Below are 21,368 nucleotides of genomic sequence, written 5' to 3'. Positions count from 1 at the left end.
GGAGTATGTAATGTACAATATAGTATACAGTATCTCACAAAAGTGAGTACACCCCTCACATTTTTGTAAATATTTTAATATATCTTTTTATGTGACAACACTGAAGAAATGACACTTTGCTACAACGTAAAGTAGTGAGTGTACAGCTTGAATAACAGTGTACATTTTCTGTCCCCTCAAAATAACTCAACACACAGCCATTAATGTCTAAACCGCTGGCAACAAAAGTGAAAATGTCCAAATTGGGTCCAATTAGCCATTTTCCCTCCCTGGTGTCATGTGACTCGTTAGTGTCTCAGGTGTGAATGGGGGCAGGTGTGTTAAATTTGGTGTTATCGCTCTCACTCTCTCATACTGGTCACTGGAAGTTCAACACGGCACCTCATGGCAAAGAAGTCTCTGAGGATCTGAAAAAAAGAATTGTTGCTCTACATAAAAATGGCCTAGGCTATAAGAAGATTGCCAAGACCCTGAAACTGAGCTGCAGCACAGTGGCCAAGACCATACAGCGGTCTAACAGGATAGGTTCCACTCAGAACAGGCCTCGCTATGGTCAACCAAAGAAGTTGAGTGCAGGTGCTCAGCATCATATCCAGAGATTGTCTTTGGTAAATAGACATATGAGTGCTGCCAACATTGCTGCAGAGGTTGAAGGGGTGGAGGGTCTGCCTGTCAGTGTTTAGACCATACGCTGCACACTGCATCAAATTGGTCAGCATGGCTGTCATGCCAGAAGGAAGCCTCTTCTAAAGATGATGCACAAGAAAGCCCGCAAACAGTTTGCTGAAGACAAGCAGACTAAGGCCATGGATTACTGGAACCATGTCCTGTGGTCTGATGAGACCAAGATAAACTTATTTGGTTCAGATGGTGTCAAGCGTGTTTGGTGGCAACAAGGTGAGGAGGAGTACAAAGATAAGAACGTCCTGCCTACAGTCAAGCATGGTGGTGGGAGTGTCATGGTCTGGGGCTGCACGAGTGCTGTCGGCACTGGGGAGCTACAGTTCACTGAGGGAACCATGAATGCCAACATGTACTGTGACATACTGAAGCAGAGCATGATCCCCTCCCTTCGGAGACTGGGATGCAGAGCAGTATTCCAACATGATGACGACCCCAAACACACCTTCAAGATGACCATTGCATTGCTAAAGAAGCTGAGGGTAAAGGTGATGGACTGTCCAGGGATGTCTCCAGGCCTAAATCCTTTTGTGCATATGTGGGGCATCCACAAATGGAAGGTTGGTGGAGTGCAAGGTCTCTAATATCCACCAGCTCCGTGATGTCATCATGGAGGAGTGGAAGAGGACTCCATTGGCAACCTTTGAAGCTCTGGTGAACTCCATGCCCAAGAGGCAGGGCCATCTTTAAGGAAGGGCAAAAGGGGCAGCTGCCCTGGGGCCCATCATTGTTGTGGGGCCCAAAGCAGCTGCCTCATACTTGCCAACTATCCCTGTTTAAATTCCCTTAAAGTCTTAGTCCCATAGCTGCCCAGCTCTGCCCTATTGCCATGTACAGATGACTCACCTGCAGACCCTGTGTTTACCTGTAAATAACCTGCAATGATATGTAAATTGTGTGGCATTAATATGTAAATAGCCATGGACCAGCTGAATTGATATGTAAATAGAGGCAGCATTCATATGTATATCATGACACGCTGAGGTCATATCCACCTTCACTTCTGTTGAATGCTGCCCACTGGGGAGGTAAAGGGGTATGCTTGAAAGTCCTGTCTACAACTGAGGTCATTAAGCCTACCATCAGCCTGTTCTGCAAAGGTAAGCAAATTGGAGGGGGAACCTTTTTTCAAAATACCATAGTGGCACAGCACCCTGAATTTTGGTGGATGTGAATACGCACATCTCAGAAGTTGCGTGAATATGTAATTAACAAATAATGCTACTGCTGTGTACCAGGCGAAAGGCAGCACATTTCTGTGGTGTCAGCAGTGGCGTACCTAGAGCATTTGGCACCCGGGGCGGATCCTATATCTGGCACCCCCCCCCCCCACTTTAAAATGTAAAAACACCCACAAAAAAATGTAATGTTTTCAAGAATATTTTTTGCACAAATTTCACAGCCCCCCATCACAGTGCCCCTTGCAGTCTGCCCTCTGTCTCTGTAATCACAGTTCCCCCTTTTGCACTCTCTGCCTCCCCTGCACAGTCCTACCTTCAGCATAGATAGATAGCTAATATTAGCAATGTGTTTAAGTTTGAGTAAGAGATTGGAGACTTGCTAAAGGAGATATTCAGAAACTACAGACATGATACAGGAGATGGTCAGAGACTACAGACATGATACAGGAGATGGTCAGAGACTACAGTCATGATACAGGAGATGGTCAGAGACTACAGTCATGATACAGGAGATGGTCAGAGACTGCAGACATGATACAGTAGATGGTCAGAGACTGCAGACAGGATACAGGAGATGCTCAGAGACTGCAGACATGATACAGTAGATGGTCAGAGACTGAGGACATGATACAGTAGATGGTCAGAGACTGCAGACGTGATACAGGAGATGGTCAGAGACTGCAGACGTGATACAGAAGATGGCCAGAGACTGCAGACATGATAAAGGAGATGCTCAGAGACTGCAGACATGATACAGGAGATGGTCAGAGACTGAGGACATGATACAGTAGATGATCAGAGACTGAAGACATGTTACAGTAGATGGTCAGAGACTACAGACATGATACAGGAGATAGTTAGAGACTGCAGACATGATACAGGAGATGGTCAGAGACTGCAGACATAATACAGGAGATGATCAGAGACTGCAGACATGATACAGGAGATGGTCAGAGACTACAGACGTGATACAGGAGATGGTCAGAGACTGCAGACATGATACAGGAGATGGTCAGAGACTGCAGACATAATACAGGAGATGGTCAGAGACTGCAGACATGATACAGGAGATGGTCAGAGACTGCAGACATAATACAGGAGATGGTCAGAGACTGCAGACATGATACAGGAGATGGTCAGAGACTGCGGACATGATACAGGAGATGGTCAGAGACTGAGGACATGATACAGTAGATGGTCAGAGACTACAGACATGATACAGGAAATGGTCAGAGACTGCAGACATGATACAGGAGATGGTCAGAGACTGCAGACATAATACAGGAGATGGTCAGAGACTGCAGACATGATACAGGAGATGGTCAGAGACTACAGACATGATACAGGAGATGGTCAGAGACTGCAGACATGATACAGGAGATGTTCATAGACTGCAGACATAATACAGGAGATGGTCAGAGACTGCAGACATGATACAGGAGATGGTCAGAGACTGCAGACATGATACAGGAGATGGTCAGAGAATGAGGACATGATACAGTAGATGGTCAGAGACTACAGACATGATACAGGAGATGCTAAGAGACTGCAGACATGATACAGGAGATGGTCAGAGACTGCAGACATGATACAGGAGATGGTCAGAGACTGCAGACATGATACAGGAGATGATCAGAGACTGAAGACATGATACAGTAGATGGTCAGAGACTACAGACATGATACAGGAGATGGTCAGAGACTGCAGACATGATACAGGAGATGGTCAGAGACTGCAGACATGATACAGGAGATGGTCAGAGACTGCAGACATGATACAGGAGATGGTCAGAGACTGAGGACATGATACAGTAGATGGTCAGAGACTACAGACATGATACAGGAGATGCTAAGAGACTGCAGACATGATACAGGAGATGGTCAGAGACTGCAGACATGATACAGGAGATGGTCAGAGACTGCAGACATGATACAGTAGATGGTCAGAGGCTGCAGACATAATACAGGAGATGGTCAGAGGCTGCAGACATGATACAGGAGATGGTCAGAGACTGCAGACATGATAGAAGATAGAAGAGCACTAGGGGGGCCGGAGAGCACAGACGAAGCAGAGAGCACTGGAGGTGCTGAAGGGCACGGTGGGGGGGGGGACTGGAGAGAATTAAGAGGGGGTTTGGAAAGCATTGTAGGGGGGTTGGAAGGTGCAGGGGGTGGAGTGCACTGGGGGGGACAGGGAGCACTTGGGGGGCGAGCAGGGAAAACCAGGGGGGTGGAGAACACTGGGGGGGACAGGGAGCACTTAGGGGGGTGGGCAAGGAAAATCATGGGGGTGGAGAGCACTGGGGGGACAGGGAGTACTTGGGGGGCGAGCAGGGAAAATCAGGAGGTGGAGAGCACTGGGGGGGACAGGGAGCACTTGGGGGTGGGCAGGGAAAATCAGGGGGGTGGAGAGCACTGGGGGGACAGGGAGCACTTGAGGGGCGGGCAGGGAAAACCAGGGGAGTGGAGAGCACTGGGGGGGTGGAGAGCACTTGGGGGCGGGCAGGGAAAACCAGGGGGGTGGAGAGCACTGGGGGGTGGAGAGCACTTGGGGCGGGCAGGGAAAACCAGGGGGGTGGAGAGCACTGGGGGGGACAGGGAACACTAGGGGGGCGGGCAGGGAAAACCAGGGGGGTGGAGAGCACTGGGGGGGGACAGGGAGCACTTGGGGGGCGGGCAAGGAAAACCAGGGGGGTGGAGAGCACTGGGGGGGGGACAGAGAGCACTTGGGGGGCGGGCAGGGAAAACCAGGGGGATGGGGCAGCTGCATATAGATGAATTGATCTTTCCCTATTCTTCCTGCAGGAGGGAGAATCAGTTATTCAGCAGGAAGCTGCAGGAAGAATAGAGAAAGATGAATTCCTCTATAGGCAGCAGCCCCATCCTCCTCCTATCCAGCACACACTTTTGCAATGGGCACTCACCTTCTTCCCGCCGAGGCTCCGCCCCCTTCTTCTCGCCGAGGCTCCGCCCCCTTATTCCCGCCGCGGCTCCGCCCCCCGCTAGCAGCACGGACTGAAGGAGCTGCCACTGCAGCTGCCTTCACACTGCGGGATCTGTCTGAACACGTCGGGCAGGATACCGGCTGACACCCCCCAGTGAGTGGCACCCGGGGCGGGCCGCCCCCCCGCCCCCCCCATTGGTACGCCACTGGGTGTCAGGAAAGCAATTTTGCATGTTTTCCTGACAAGAAATGTGAATGCAGGCTAAATGTCTCAGTTACATTGGTGGTCAGTGTAAATCTTCTCATTACATTGGGGCTTGGTGAAAAATCCTTTCATTCACACTAGTGGCCAGTGTAAATGCCCCCCTTACTTTGGTTGTCAGTGTAACTTCTTTATTACATTGGTGATCAGTGTACATTTCCCTTTACAGTGGTGGTAAGTGCAGAATTTCCCTTACATTGGTGGTCAGTGTAAATTCCTCCTAACATTGATGGTCGGTGTAGAAGTGTCACCTTACATTGGTGGGCAGTACAAATCTCCTCAACAATGGTTGTCAGTGTAAACTCCCCCTTACATGGAGGTCATTGTATATTCCCCCTTACACTGGTATTTGGTAAAAATGCTCCTATTACATTGGTGTCAGTGTAGAAATCCATCTTTATATTGGTGGGGGGGGGGGGGGGCGTAAAATCACCAGTTTTATTGTGGTCAGTGCAAATTACCCCTCACATTGGTGGTCAGTGTAGAATCTCCCCTCACATTGGTGGTCAGTGTAGAATCCCCCACTATATACTTGCCAAAGATTTCCTGCTTTGCTCTACATGATTCAGAATTTGCCACAGTGTACTAGCTCCTGACTAATCCCATCCCCCCACCACTGTCACTGATCCCCTCTACCCCTCAGTAATGCCACTGATCACCCCCCCCTTCCCAAAGCAATGCCACTGATCCCAGGAGTCCTAGTATCCCTAGGAGTTTTCTATCTATTGATGGGTCCCCTCACCTCCCCAGTCCATGGTGTTCAGGCAAGTAACCAATCAGTGGGCAGTAATGATGTGCACTAACCTTTTGCAACCAATTACTGATCAGTAAGGATGTGAAGTAACCTCTAGCAACCAATCAGTGAGCAGTAATAATGTGCAGTAACCTCTAGTAACCAATTAGTGAGTGGTAAGGATGTTCAGTAACCTCTAGCAACCAATCAGTGAGCAGTATTATTGTACAGTAATCTCTAGAAACCAATTAACAAGCAGTAGTCATATGCTGTAACCTCGAGCAAATAAACAGTGAGCCATAGTGTGTGCTGTAACCTCTAGCAGTCAGTCAGTGAGCAGTAATGATACACTGTAACCTCTGGCAACCAATCGCAATTGCTGCCTGATCTGATTAAGTAAACTGATTTTGAGTCTAGCTGCTGTTTATTGTATGTCTCAGAGAAGGTGGAGAGCGAAATTGCATGGGGGGCCCAAGAAAATGTTTGCCCAGGGTCCAATCAATTTAAAGATGGCCCTGCCAAGCGGGTTAAGACAGTGCTGGAAAATAATGGCGGCCACACAAAATATTGACACTTTGGGCCCAATTTGGACATTTACACTTAGGGGTGTACTCACTTTTGTTGCCAGTGGTTTAAACATTAATGGCTGTGTGTTAAGTTATTTGTGAGAGGACAGCAAATTTATACTGTTTTACAAGCTGTACACTCACTACTTTACATTGTAGAAAAGTGTAATTTCTTCAGTGTTGTCACATGAAAAGATAAAATAACATATTTACAAAAATGTGAGGGGTGTACTTACTTTTGTAAGATACTGTACATCATGCAGCACTCTGTTAAGACATTGTTTTTTATTTCTTGTTTAGCTAGTAGGCTAAAAAAGAAAAAACTAACAAATTCTTCTATCCACACAAATTATGTGGATGGAGGAATCCCTCTCACAGGGACTTTGCCTGCCTTCCAGTACAGTCCTCCCTCAAGGTAATTCTGTCCCCCAGTATAATACACCCTCAGATCTATCTGTCTCCCTGTACAATATTTCCCCCAGGTCAGTCAGTCAATCAGTACAGCATTCCTCCCAGATCAGTCTGTCCACCAGTACAATTTCCCCCCATGTCAGTCTGTCCCCATCCCCTGTACAACCCCCAGGTCAGTCTGGTCCCAATACATTCCCCCAAGGTTAGTTTGTTCCCAGTACAATTTGCCCTCAGGTTAATATGTCCCCCAATCCTGTCCTTAGAATAATATGTGTCCAGTTTAATCCCCCCTTCCCAAGTCATTTTGTGGCCACTACAATCCCACTTCTCCAGGTTAGTCTGACTGACCTGGGGGAATCATACTCAAAACAGACTGACCTGGGGAAGGGTGGATTGTACTGGGCACAGGCTAACCTGAAGGGGTTGTACTGGGGGACAGACTCAATCTGTAACAGTCACATCTGCACAACCCCTAAATTCACAAACCTCACATCAGACAGAGGGACACGGAAGATTAACTTAGTGTCGGGCCCCCGGATAACCTCAGCATCCTGCCCTCTCCAGAGATGATGACCCGCCCCTACAGCTAACTGCAACTCCAGCAATAGGATCTGTGTGTGAATTTAAGTTGAGTCATATAGGATCACCTTTGCAAATATGCTGTTCACTTGTGCAAGTTGTATTTTGAAAGAGAATGTGCCCCAATGCTTAGTGAATATGGTAAAGTTACACTTTGCAAAAAATACTCTATCCTGTTCAAGAAAAAAACAGCATTTTGTTTGGCCACTATTGGATGATGAAAGCCATCTCATTTGCCAAGTCCAAGTGCAACTTCCCTTGCAACAATAAACAACTCTACACAAATTGTTTCACCAAATAGATTTGAAGGAAAAAAAGTTTAATCACGATAAAACATTAACACATTTTCACTCCTTAGATCAAGCACTAAAAATAAAATACTATTTTGCTGTAGTTTTGATTATGGCAACTTTATAATGGGTCACTGATCAGTCAGCTATTAAATAAAATACAGTTTCCATGAAAAAACAGCAACAGCATCATAACTAACTGTAACACTCCGCATAGAAGGGAAATTACATTTGGCTTTACTGTTATCCAAATACATATATTATGTTGGCTGATTAATCTTAAAGGCATTTGAAACCATTAAACATATTTAATGAAAGCATAACCTGATGAGATGGTAGAATGTATCTTTCACTGAAGGAAGTAAATAAAATTGTCAAATAATTTTGCCTCTAGCTCGGTATCCCTTGCAGTTAAGACTTTAGCAAAATATTAAGGAAGTCAGTGCTTAGATAAAATTTTTAAGTTATTTTATTTTAAATGCAATCTAGAATATGTGCCATATACTGTACTACTATAATGACATCTGAACAAAGCAAGATGTGAAAACCAAATGTACACACTGATTTGAATAGACTGCTTAAAGCATCAAAATGCAACAAAAAAGGTGCTTTCATCTCCAGCAAGTCCAAGCAGTCTATATGACAGCCAGGAACTGTTGGTAAATATGTCGGGAGAGCTGCAGGGTCAGGTCTAGGCATACTGCACATGCTCTTTATCTTTAGATAAAGTTTTTTTTTTTTTTTGTGTAGCATACAGAATACAGGCGCTATGTTGAGGAGTAGGACCTCCAAGGTAGTATTTTCAGAAATACTACCTGTACCTCGAGCCACACCAGAGAGGCAGCGGGAGATTAGGGAAGTTAACAAGTGGCTGAGGAGCTGGTGTAGTAATGAGGGTATCGGGTTCCTGGAGAACTGGGCCGACTTCTCAGTCGGCTACCGGCTCTTTAGTAGGGACAGATTGCACCGAAATGGGGAGGGTGCAACCGTACTGGGTGAGAAGATGGCCAACAAGTTAGAGGGGCTTTTAACCTCCCTGGCGGTATGATTCTTTTGGATTTTAGGTGCTGAAAGCGGTACCATTATTTTGCATGTAATTCTTTAGAATGAGCAGCCCGAACCAACTACAGTGCCTTGCAAAAGTATTCGGCCCCCCTTGAACTTTTGCCACATTTCAGGCTTCAAACATAAAGATATAAAACTGTAATTTTTTGTGAAGAATCAACAAGTGGGACACAATCATGAAGTGGAACGAAAATTATTGGATATTTCAAACTTTGTTAACAAATAAAAAACTGAAAAATTGAGGGTGCAAAATTATTCAGCCCCTTTACTTTCAGTGCAGCAAACTCTCTCCAGAAGTTCAGTGAGGATCTCTGAATGATCCAATGTTGACCTAAATGACTAATGATGATAAATAGAATCCACCTGTGTGTAATCAAGTCTCAGTATAAATGCACCTGCACTGTGATAGTCTCAGAGGTCCGTTTAAAGCGCAGAGAGCATCATGAAGAACAAGGAACACACCAGGCAGGTCCGATATACTGTTGTGGAGAAGTTTAAAGCCGGATTTGGATACAAAAATATTTACCAAGCATTAAACATCCCAAGGAGCACTGTGCAAGCGATAATATTGAAATGGAAGGAGTATCAGACCACTGCAAATCTACAAAGACCTGGCCGTCCCTCTAAACTTTCAGCTCATACAAGGAGAAGACTGATCAGAGATGCAGCCAAGAGGCCCATGATCACTCTGGATGAACTGCAGAGATCTACAGCTGAGGTGGGAGACTCTGTCCATAGGACAACAATCAGTCGTATACTGCACAAATCTGGCCTTTATGGAAGAGTGGCAAGAAGAAAGCCATTTCTTAAAGATATCCATAAAAAGTGTTGTTTAAAGTTTGCCACAAGCCACCTGGGAGACACACCAAACATGTGGAAGAAGGTGCTCTGGTCAGATGAAACCAAAATCGAACTTTTTGGCAACAATGCAAAACGTTATGTTTGGCGTAAAAGCAACACAGCTCATCACCCTGAACACACCATCCCCACTGTCAAACATGGTGGTGGCAGCATCATGGTTTGGGCCTGCTTTTCTTCAGCAGGGACGGGGAAGATGGTTAAAATTGATGGGAAGATGGATGGAGCCAAATACAGGACCATTCTGGAAGAAAACCTGATGGAGTATGCAAAAGACCTGAGACTGGGACAGAGATTTGTCTTCCAACAAGACAATGATCCAAAAAAAAAAAGCAAAATCTACAATGAAATGGTTCACAAATAAACATATCCAGGTGTTAGAATAGCCAAGTCAAAGTCCAGACCTGAATCCAATCGAGAATCTGTGGAAAGAACTGAAAACTGCTGTTCACAAACGCTCTCCATCCAACCTCACTGAGCTCAAGCTGTTTTGCAAGGAGCAATGGGCAAAAATCTCAGTCTCTCGATGTGCAAAACTGATAGAGACATACCCCAAGCGACTTACAGCTGTAATCGCAGCAAAAAGTGGCGCTACAAAGTATTAACTTAAGGGGGCTGAATAATTTTGCACGCCCAATTTTTTAGTTTTTTATTTGTTAAAAAAGTTTGAAAGATCCACTTTATGATTGTGCCCCACTTGTTGTTGATTCTTCACAAAAAATTACAGTTTTATATCTTTATGTTTGAAGCCTGAAATATGGCAAAAGGTCGAAAAAGTTCAAGGGGGCCGAATACTTTTGCAAGGCACTGTATTTACATTTTTTTTTTTTACTGTGCGTTCTTCTTTATAACATCTTGGGTATGATAAAGTTTAAAACACAAAATCATAAATTATAATATAATAAAAAACTATAAATAAGTTAAAGTATGTATGTATGTATATATATATATATATATATATATATACTGTAGATATAGATATAGATATAGATATAGATATATATATATATATACATAAAAAGTACAGTAAAACTGCAGGAAAGGGCACTGAGGGGCAATGTAATGTGAATTTATTTTATTTTGAATGGTATCAGTGTGTTTGGTGTGTTTTACATTTGAATTTGCCGCCGGTTCCACCCCCCTGCGAACGTCACGTCACAGGAGACGGAAGCCGGGGCACGGAGAGGATCGGGAGGAAGATCCGCCGCCGCATACCGCTCGCATACATCGCTGGATCCCGGTGACAAGGTAAGTAACCTTTTTTACAGGATCCAGAGATGCTTCTGGCTGTACCCCGAGTGTGGCTCGGGGTTACCGCTTTTGGCTCTGAAATTTAACCCCGAGCCACGCTCGGGAATACCGCTAAGAAGGGTAAACTAGGTGATTGGGATGGGGGGGGTACAGATGTAGAATTAGCCAGCGGGGAGCAAGGTTCAGCGGGCACAAATGGGGACATTAGTGGTAGGGTGTTCAGATTTCCTAAATCCAAGGTGGGTATAGGGAAAAATCACAAGAGCAGCCTAAAAAAAACATCAAACGAGGATGTAGTATGCAACCGGACAAAATTACAAGGTTTGTATACTAATGCCTGGCCAACAAGATGGGAAAACGGGAGCTGCTGATGTACGAGGAGGACTTTGATTTTGTGGGGATTACAGAGACTTGGTTTGACAGCTCTAATGATTGGCTGGGGACCATTCAGGGGTATTCCATTTATCACAGAGATAGAGATGGTAAAAAAGGGGGAGGGGTATGTCTGTATTTTAAGAACAGTGTACAGGTAAATATGAGGGATGATATTAATAATGGAGCTATGGATGAGGTAGAATCCCTATTGGTAGAACTTTAAAGGGAAGGCACTATGGGAAAAGTAATATTGGGCATATGCTATAGACCCCCCAACAAGAGGGAGGAGGGGAAGGCAGACCTCCTTTCACAGGTTGGATTTGCAGCAAAGATGGGAAATGTCATTATAATGGGGGACTTTAATTATCCAGATATAGACTGGGCAGAAGGAACCGCACACTCAGCCAAGGCTCGGCAGTTCCTAAATGTTTTGCTGGACAATTTCATGAGTCAGATGGTGAGCGCACCGACAAGAAACAATGCGGTACTAGACCTACTGATTACCAACAATACAGACCTGCTCACGGATATAGAAATATGGGGCAACTTAGGAAATAGTGACCATAGATCAATTTGTTTTAGTATTAATCATGGTAATAGGAAAAACAAGGGTAATATAAGGACACTGAATTTCAAAAGAGCCAGTTTCCCAAAACTGCGCTCTTTGCTAGAAAATATCAAATGGGATAGAACCCTGGGAAAAAAGAACATGGAGGAAAAATGGGAGTGATTCAAGAGCATACTAAACAAAGGGATTGGTCAGTGCATTCCAAAGGGGAATACATTTAAAAGAGCAAAAGTAAACCCTCGGTGGCTATACTCCAACATAAAAATGCATATTAATACTAAAGAAAAGGCCTTCAAAAAATACAAGGCTGAGGGGTCATTGGCAGCATTCAAGCATTACAAGGAATGCAATAAGAAATGTAAAGGCGAAAGCAAGGCAGCTAAAATAGAATACGAGAGACATATAGCGGAAGAGAGTAAAAAAAATAAAAACAAGAAATTCTTTAAGTATATAAACAGTAAGAAAGCGAGGCCAGAACACATTGGCCCCATAAAAGATGACGAAGGGAAGCTGGCCATAGAGGACAGAGAGAAGGCGAAACTGTTAAATAATTTCTTCTCTTCAGTCTTCACAAAAGAATCGGGAGGCTACACTGAGCCAGCTTGTAATGATAAACTAAATGATACACCTCAAGAAGTACCCCCATGGCTAACAGAAGATAGACTTAGAATTAAACTAGAGAAACTTAACATAAATAAATCATCGGGAACGGATGGCTTGCACCCGAGGGTACTTAAGGAACTCAGGCAAGGTGATAGCCAGACCATTATTCTTGATCTTTAGGGATAGTCTACAGATGGGTATGGTGCCAGCTGATTGGAAAAAAAGCCAACGTGATACCAATATTTAAAAAAGGGCTGAGATATATCCCGGGTAACTATAGGCCGGTCAGCCTAACATCAGTAGTCTGCAAGATTTTGGAGGGAATGTTAAGAGACTATATACAAGACTTTAGTAATAAAAACTGTATTATTAGTAGTAATCAGCATGGATTCATGAAAAATCTTTCTTGCCAGACCAATCTATTAACCTTCTACGATGAAGTGAGTTGCCATCTAGACAAAGGAAGGCCTGTGGATGTGGTGTATCTGGACTTTGCAGAGGCATTTGACACAGTCCCCCACAAACGCTTACTGTACAAACTAAGGTACGTTGGTATGGACCATAGGGTAAGTACCTGGATAGAGAACTGGCTCCAGGGGAGAGTCCAGAGAGTGGTGATAAATGGGGAGTACTCGGATTGGGTGGGTGTGGAAAGTGGGGTCCCCCAAGGTTCTGTCCTGGGGCCAATCCTGTTTAATTTATTCATAAACGATATAGAGGAGGGGATATCCAGAACAATCTCGGTATTTGCGGATGATACTAAACTAAGCATGCCAATATCTTCTATGCAGGATGTGGAAACCTTACAAGTAGAGTTGAGCGGACACCTGGATGTCCGTGTTCGGAGGGTTCGGCCGAACTTGAAAAAAAAGTCCGGGTCCGTGTCCCGGACTTTTTCCGAACTTTACCCGGACACCGAACCCCATTGAAGTCAATGGGGACCCGAACTTTCAGGCACTAAAATGGCTCTAAAACACCAATGGAAAGGGCTAGAGTGCTGCAAATGGCAGCAAAACGTAGTTAAGAGCATGGCGAGTGCTCTGCAAACAAAAGTGGATAGGTAAATAACTTAAAAAACAACAAAAAAACCCCAGAAAAATAAAACAATGTTCTTCATCTGTGAAGGACGAGGCCCATATGGAGTAGTAGGGAGGTTGAGGTGGTGGTGGATGTGGCGGTGTCATAGGCATGCGCACAGGGTGTGCCGGTTGTGCCTGGGCACACCCTAATCACCTAGGGCCCATTAGCATTATCGCTCTGTTTGCCAGTGAGGAGATGGGAAAGATCTCCCTCGGACCTGCTCTGCCATAAGAGAAGTGCCACACAATTCTATTTCACTTTGCCAGCAGGGAGAGTAATGTACCGGGGCCATATACATGTAGGCAAACACATGCATGTGTATTTAAACTTTGGGGTGCACACCCTAATGCAATAGGCTGCGCACACCTATGGGCGGTGTAGGTGGAAGTGGCGGTGGAGGAGGACGAGGTAGCCAACACTGCTTTTTTTCAGTCATTTTAAATGAGGGTACACCCCAAAAGAGTTAGAACGATCAAAAATAGAACAATGGCTGGGTAAGGTCGGTATCCATCTCTATTCTGCACAAGGTACGGAAAAGTCCTGTGGGATCCATGCCTGGTTCATTTTAATGAACGTGAGCTTGTCCACATTGTCTCTGGACAGGCGGCTGCACTTGTCTGTGATAACGCCCCCAGCCATGCTAAATACAGGTTCAGATAATACACTGGCTGCAGGGCACGCCAGCACCTCCAAGGCATAAAGGGCAAGCTCAGGCCATGTGCCCAATTTGGAGACCCAGAAGTTGAAGGGGGCAGACCCCTCATTCACTACGTGTAGGCGTGTGCACACATACTGCTCCACCATGTTGGTAAAATGCTGCCTCCTGCTAAGACGTTCTATATGAGCTGCTGGTGCTGCTGTTTGTTGTGGCGTGCTGACAAAGCTTTTCCACAATCGTAATGTAATCGCTCATGTGTGCCAGGCTGCCCAGAGGCAACGAAAGGCTGTCCTCTGTGGGAGGTGTATCGTCTGTGTCCTCTGTATCCCCCCAGCCACGCACCAGTGATGGCCATGAGCTGGCCCGGGTGCCACCCTGCTGTGAACATGGTTCCATCTCCTCCTCCTCATCCTCCAGAACTGTGCCCCTGTTGGACAATTGTGTCCCTGGCGTTTGTGTGTGCAGGAACCCACCCTCGGAGCCCCTTGCAAATGACTGCCCTGAAAGCCTTGGAAATGTTACCTCTTCATCCTCCTCCTCCTCCTCCTCATCCTGTGCCACATCCTCTTCCATCATCGCCCGAATCGTTTTTTGAAGGAGGCATAGAAGTGGGATAGTTAAGCTGACAACGGCGTCATCGGCACTGGCCATGTTGGTGGAGTACTCAAAACAGCGCAACAAGGCACACAGGTCTCGCATGGAGGCCCAGTTATTGGTGGTGAAGTGGTGCTGTTCCGCAGAGCGACTCACGCGTGCATGCTGCAGCTAAAACTCCACTATGGCCTGCTGCTGCTCGCACAGTCTTTCCAGCATGTGCAAGGTGGAGTTCCACCTTGTGGGCACGTCACATATGAGGTGGTGAGCGGGAAGGCCAAAGTTACACTGCAGCGCTGACAGGCGAGCAGCAGCAGGGTGAGAACGCCGAAAGTGCGCACAGACGGCCCGCACTTTCTGCAGCAGCTCTGACATATCGGGGTAATTTTTAAGGAACCTCTGCACCACCAAATTCAGCACATGCGCCAGGCAAGGGATGTGCGTCAAACCGGCTAGGCCCAGAGCTGCTATGAGATTTCGCACGTTATCGCACACCACCAGGCCGGGCTTGAGGCTCGCTGGCAGCAACCACTCATTTGTCTGCTGTTCCATGCTCCTCCACAACTCCTCCGCGCTGTGTGGTTTTTCCCCCAAACAGCAAAGTTTTAAAACTGCCTGCTGTCGTTTACCCCTGACTGTGCTGAAGTTGGTGGTGAAGGTGTTACGCTGACCGGATGAGGAGGCGGTTGAGGATGAGGAAGCGGAGTAGGAGGAGTTAGGAACAAGAGGCAAATCCTCGGTGGTGGAAGGATGTGCGCCAAATTGCTGTCCGCCTCAGGCCAATCCGCCACTGCATTTACCCAGTGTGCCGTTAGGGAGATATAACGCCCCTGACCGTGCTTACTGGTCCATGTATCGGTAGTTAGGTGGACCTTGGCACATATGGCGTTGCACAGTGCACACCTGATTTTTTCCCCCACTTGGTTGTGCAGGGAAGGGATGGCTTGCCTGGAAAAGTAGTGGCGGCTGGGCACGACGTACTGTGGGACAGCCACCGACATAAGGCTTTTAAAACTGTGCTCCTCCACCAGACGGAATGACAGCATTTCAAAGGCTAAGAATTTTGAAATGCTGGCATTCAGGGCCAGGGATCGCGGGTGGGTAGGGGGGTACTTCCTCTTCCTCTGAAGTGTTTGGGAGATGGAAAGCTGAACGCTTCCACGGGACATTGTGGAGATGGTTGGTGACCCAGGTGGTGGTGTTGCTGACAGATCGTCTGTTTGCGGGGTGGCAGGTGCCGGTATCACTACAGATGTGGATGGAGAGGCCAAGACTGCAGCAGAAGAGGAAGCAGGAGGAGCTAGAGACCTTTCTTGGTTTTGAAGGTGTCTACTCCACTGCAGCTCGTGCTTTGCACTTAGATGCCTGATCATGCAGGTTGTGCTCAGGTTGAGAAGGTTTATGCCTCGCTTCAGGCTCTGATTGCACAGGGTGCAAACCACTCGTGTCCTGTCATCAGTATATTTTCTGAAGAACTTCCACGATAGAGACCTCCTTTGAGCCGCCCTTGCTGCGTTGGGCAGTAGCAGGCGTAGTGTCTAGGGCACGGCCGCTCCGCTTCTGCACCCTGCTCCATCTTCTGCTGTGCAGGTGGCTATGTGCGACCACTGCCTCTTCCTCCAAACTACTCAGGTCACCTGCATGACCTTCATTCCATGTGGGGTCGAGGACCTCATCGTCCTCCACATCATCTTCCACCCAGTCTTCACCCCTGCCCTCCTTGTCGGTCTCCACAATTCTGAATGCCGCAGCAGTTGGCACCTGCGTTTCGTCATCATCGGAGACGTGCTGCGATGGTCCTTCCATGTACTCATCTTGAGAAATAAGTGGTTGGGCATCGCTGCACTCAGTCTCTTCCACTTCTGGGGCAGGGCTAGGTGGATGGCCCTGGGAAACCCTGCTGACAGAGTCATCAAAAAGAAGAAGAGACTGCTGCATGACTTGGGGCTCAGACTGCTTGCCTGATTTGCAAGGGGGTGAGGTGAAAGACGGTTGGACATTGGCTGCAGGTGCCAACTCTGACCTTTCTGCAGTAGACTGGGTGGGAGACAACTGGAGGCACTGTCAGCAACCCAATCTACTATCGCCTCTACTTCTTCTGGCCTCATCACTTCTAGAGGCGTATGATGCCCTACCAAATACTGCTGCAGGTTCTGTCGCCTACTCACACTTGAGGAAGGTGTTTCACTTGTGCGTGTAGCTGGCACAGATCGACCACATCCTCTCCTTGCAACAGGAACTCTACCAGCAGCACCACGACCCAGGCCACGGCCCCTATTTGACGGTCTCCTCATATTTCTGTAATTTATGATCTTGCCCTAGAAAGGTGTTTATTGAATAGCGAAACAGAACAACAACAGTATCGCACGGGTGTATCTCACAGTCAAATATGCAAACTATGCCGCAATTTAATTTTTTTTACCCCAAAAGGGTGTATATTGAATAACGGAATAGAAAAAATGATAAAAAACGGTGTATCTCACACGTACAAACACAGACTAGGCCCCGATTAAAATTTTTTGCACCCTAAAGGGAGGATGAGGAAGAGGAGTAGGAGGAGTTCGGAAAAGGAGGCAAACTGAAGCGCCCTGCAATCCTTGGCGGTGGAAGGAGATGCGCCAAACAAATTTAAAAGGTGTATCTCACACGTACCGATACAGACTATGCCGTAATTTAATTTTTTACACTCAAACAGGGTGTATATTGAATAGCGGAATAGGAAAAATTTTATAATATGGTGTATCTCACACGTACAAACACAGACTAGGCCCCGATTACAATTTTTTGTACCCTAAAGGCAGGATGAGGAAGAGGAGTAGAAGGAGTTCGGAACAGGAGGCAAACTGAAGCGCCCTGCAATCGTCGGTGGTGGAAGGAGATGCGCCAAACAAATTTAAAAAGGTGTATCTCACATTTACCGATACAGACTATGCCGTAATTTAATTTTTTACACTCAAACAGGGTGTATATTGAATAGCGGAATAGGAAAAATTATGTAAAACGGTGTATCTCACACGTACAAACACAGACTATGCCCCGATTACAATTTTTTGTACCCTAAAGGCAGGATGAGGAAGAGGAGTAGGAGTAGGAGGAGTTCGGAACAAGAGGCAAACTGAAGCGCCCTGCAATCCTCGGCGGTGGAAGGAGATGCGCCAAACAAATTTAAAAAGGTGTATCTCACATGTACCGATACAGACTATGCCGTAATTTAATTTTTTACACTCAAAAGGGTGTATATTGAATAGCGGAATAGGAAAAATTTTATAAAACGGTGTATCTCACACGTACAAACACAGACTATGCCCCGATTACAATTTTTTGTACCCTAAAGGCAAGATGAGGAAGAGGAGTAAGAGGAGTTCGGAACAGGAGGCAAACTGAAGCGCCCTGCAATCCTCGGCGGTGGAAGGAGATGCGCCAAACAAATTTAAAAAGGTGTATCTCACATGTACCGATACAGACTATGCCGTAATTTAATTTTTTACACTCAAACAGGGTGTATATTGAATAGCGGAATAGGAAAAATTTTACAAAACGGTGTATCTCACACGTACAAACACAGACTAGGCCCAGATTACAATTTTTTGTACCCTAAAGGCAGGATGAGGATGAGGAGTAGGAGGAGGTCCGAACAGGAGGCAAAATGAAGCACCCTGCAATCCTCGGCGGTATGAGATGCGCCCCAAAAATTGGAAAGGTGTATCTCACACGTACCGATACAGACTATCCCGCAATTTATTGTTTTTACCCCAAGGGTGTAGATTGAATAGCAGAATAGAAAATATGATATCAAAAGGTGTATGTATTTCACACGTACAGACCCAGACTAGGCCCCGATTACTATTTTTTGTACCCCCAAAGGCAGGATGAGGAGTAGGAGGAGGTCCGAACAGGAGGCAAAGTGAAGCACCCTGCAATCCTCGGCGGTATGAGATGCGCCCCAAAAATTGGAAAGGTGTATCTCACACGTACCGATACAGACTATCCCGCAATTTAATTGTTTTTACCCCAAGGGTGTAGATTGAATAGCGGAATAGAAAATATGATATCAAAAGGTGTATGTATCTCACACGTACAGACCCAGACTAGGCCCAAATTACTATTTTTTGTACCCCCAAAGGCAGGATGAGGAGTAGGAGGAGTTTGGAACAGGCAGAAGGCACACTGAAGCACCCTGCAATCCTCGGCGGTATGAGATGCGCCCCAAAAATTGGAAAGGTGTATCTCACACGTACCGATACAGACTATCCCGCAATTTAATTGTTTTTACCCCAAAGGTGTAGATTGAATAGCGGAATAGAAAATATGATATCAAAAGGTGTATGTATCTCACACGTACAGACCCAGACAAGGCCCAAATTACTATTTTTTGTACCCCCAAAGGCAGGATGAGGAGTAGGAGGAGTTCGGAACAGGCAGGAGGCACACTGAAGCACCCTGCAATCCTCGGCAGTATGAGATGCGCCCCAAAAATTGGAAAGGTGTATCTCACACGTACCGATACAGACTATCCCGCAATTTAATTGTTTTTACCCCAAAGGTGTAGATTGAATAGCGGAATAGAAAATATGATATAAAAAGGTGTATGAATCTCACACGTACAGACCCAGACTAGGCCCAGATTACTATTTTTTGTACCCCCAAAGGCAGGATGAGGAGTAGGAGGATTTCGGAACAGGCAGGAGGCACACTGAAGCCCCCTGCAATCCTCGGCGGTATGAGATGCGCCCCAAAAATTGGAAAGGTGTATCTCACACGTACCGATACAGACTATCCCGCAATTTAATTGTTTTTACCCCAAAGGTGTAGATTGAATAGCGGAATAGAAAATATGATATCAAAAGGTGTATGTATCTCACACGTACAGACCCAGACTAGGCCCAGATTACTATTTTTTGTACCCCCAAAGGCAGGATGAGGAGTAGGCAGAGTTCGGAACAGGCAGGAGGTAGACTGAAGCACCCTGCAATCCTCGGTGGTATGAGATGCGCCCCAAAAATTGGAAAGGTGTATCTCACACGTACCGATACAGACTATCCCGCAATTTAATTGTTTTTACCCCAAAGGTGTAGATTGAATAGCGGAATAGAAAATATGATATCAAAAGGTGTATGTATCTCACAAGTACAGACCCAGACTAGGCCCAAATTACTATTTTTTGTACCCCCAAAGGCAGGATGAGGAGTAGGAGGAGTTCGGAACAGGCAGGAGGCACACTGAAGCACCCTGCAATCCTCGACAGTTTGAGATGCGCCCCAAAAATTGGAAAGGTGTATCTCACACGTACCGATACAGACTATCCCGCAATTTAATTGTTTTTACCCCAAGGGTGTAGATTGAATAGCGGAATAGAAAATATGATATCAAAAGGTGTATGTATTTCACACGTACAGACCCAGACTAGGCCCCGATTACTATTTTTTGTACCCCCAAAGGCAGGATGAGGAGTAGGAGGAGGTCCGAACAGGAGGCAAAGTGAAGCACCCTGCAATCCTCGGCGGTATGAGATGCGCCCCAAAAATTGGAAAGGTGTATCTCACACGTACCGATACAGACTATGCCGCAATTTAATTGTTTTCCCCCAAAGGTGTAGATTGAATAGCGGAATAGAAAATATGATATCAAAAGGTGTATGTATCTCACAAGTACAGACCCAGACTAGGCCCAAATTACTATTTTTTGTACCCCCAAAGGCAGGATGAGGAGTAGGAGGAGTTCGGAACAGGCAGGAGGCACACTGAAGCACCCTGCAATCCTCGACAGTTTGAGATGCGCCCCAAAAATTGGAAAGGTGTATCTCACACGTACCGATACAGACTATCCTGAAATTTAATTGTTTTTACCCTGAAGGTGTAGAGTGAATAGCGGAATAGAAAATATGATATCAAAAGGTGTATGTATCTCACACGTACAGACCCAGACTAGGCCCAGATTACTATTTTTGTACCCCCAAAGGCAGGATGAGGAGTAGGAGGAGTTTGGAACAGGCAGGAGGCACACTGAAGCACCCTGCAATGCTCGGCGGTATGAGATGCGCCCCAAATTTGGAAAGGTGTATCTCACACGTACCGATACAGACTATCCCGCAATTTAATTGTTTTTACCCCAAAGGTGTAGATTGAATAGCAGAATAGAAAATATGATATCAAAATGTGTATGTATCTCACACGTACAGACCCAGACTAGGCCCAAATTACTATTTTTTGTACCCCCAAAGGCAGGATTAGGAGTAGGAGGAGTTCGGAACAGGCAGGAGGCAGACTGAAGCACCCTGAAATCCTCGGCGGTATGAGATGCGCCCCAAAAATTGGAAAGGTGTATCTCACACGTACCGATACAGACTATCCCGCAATTTAATTGTTTTTACCCCAAGGGTGTAGATTGAATAGCGGAATAGAAAATATGATATAAAATTGGTGATTTTTCAATAGCACATGTGAACAGCAGTGTCTTATATCAGTCAGCTCTGCTGCAGACTATGGAGGGAAAAAAAAAAGAAAATTCTTTTAAGTTTGGAAATTTTAAATAGATTAGTACAGACTATGCCAGAATTTAATTTTTTTTAACCCAAAAGGGTGTATATTGAATAGTGGAATAGAAAAAAGTGTATACATTTTGAAATCACTCAATAATAGCACATGTGAACACAGCAGTGTATTATCACAGT

This window comes from Pelophylax lessonae (genome assembly GCF_965119305.1).
Source record: "Pelophylax lessonae genome assembly, chromosome: 6".
In the NCBI taxonomy this organism is placed as follows: Eukaryota; Metazoa; Chordata; class Amphibia; order Anura; family Ranidae; genus Pelophylax; species Pelophylax lessonae.
Note: the sequence above shows the minus strand (reverse complement) of the source record.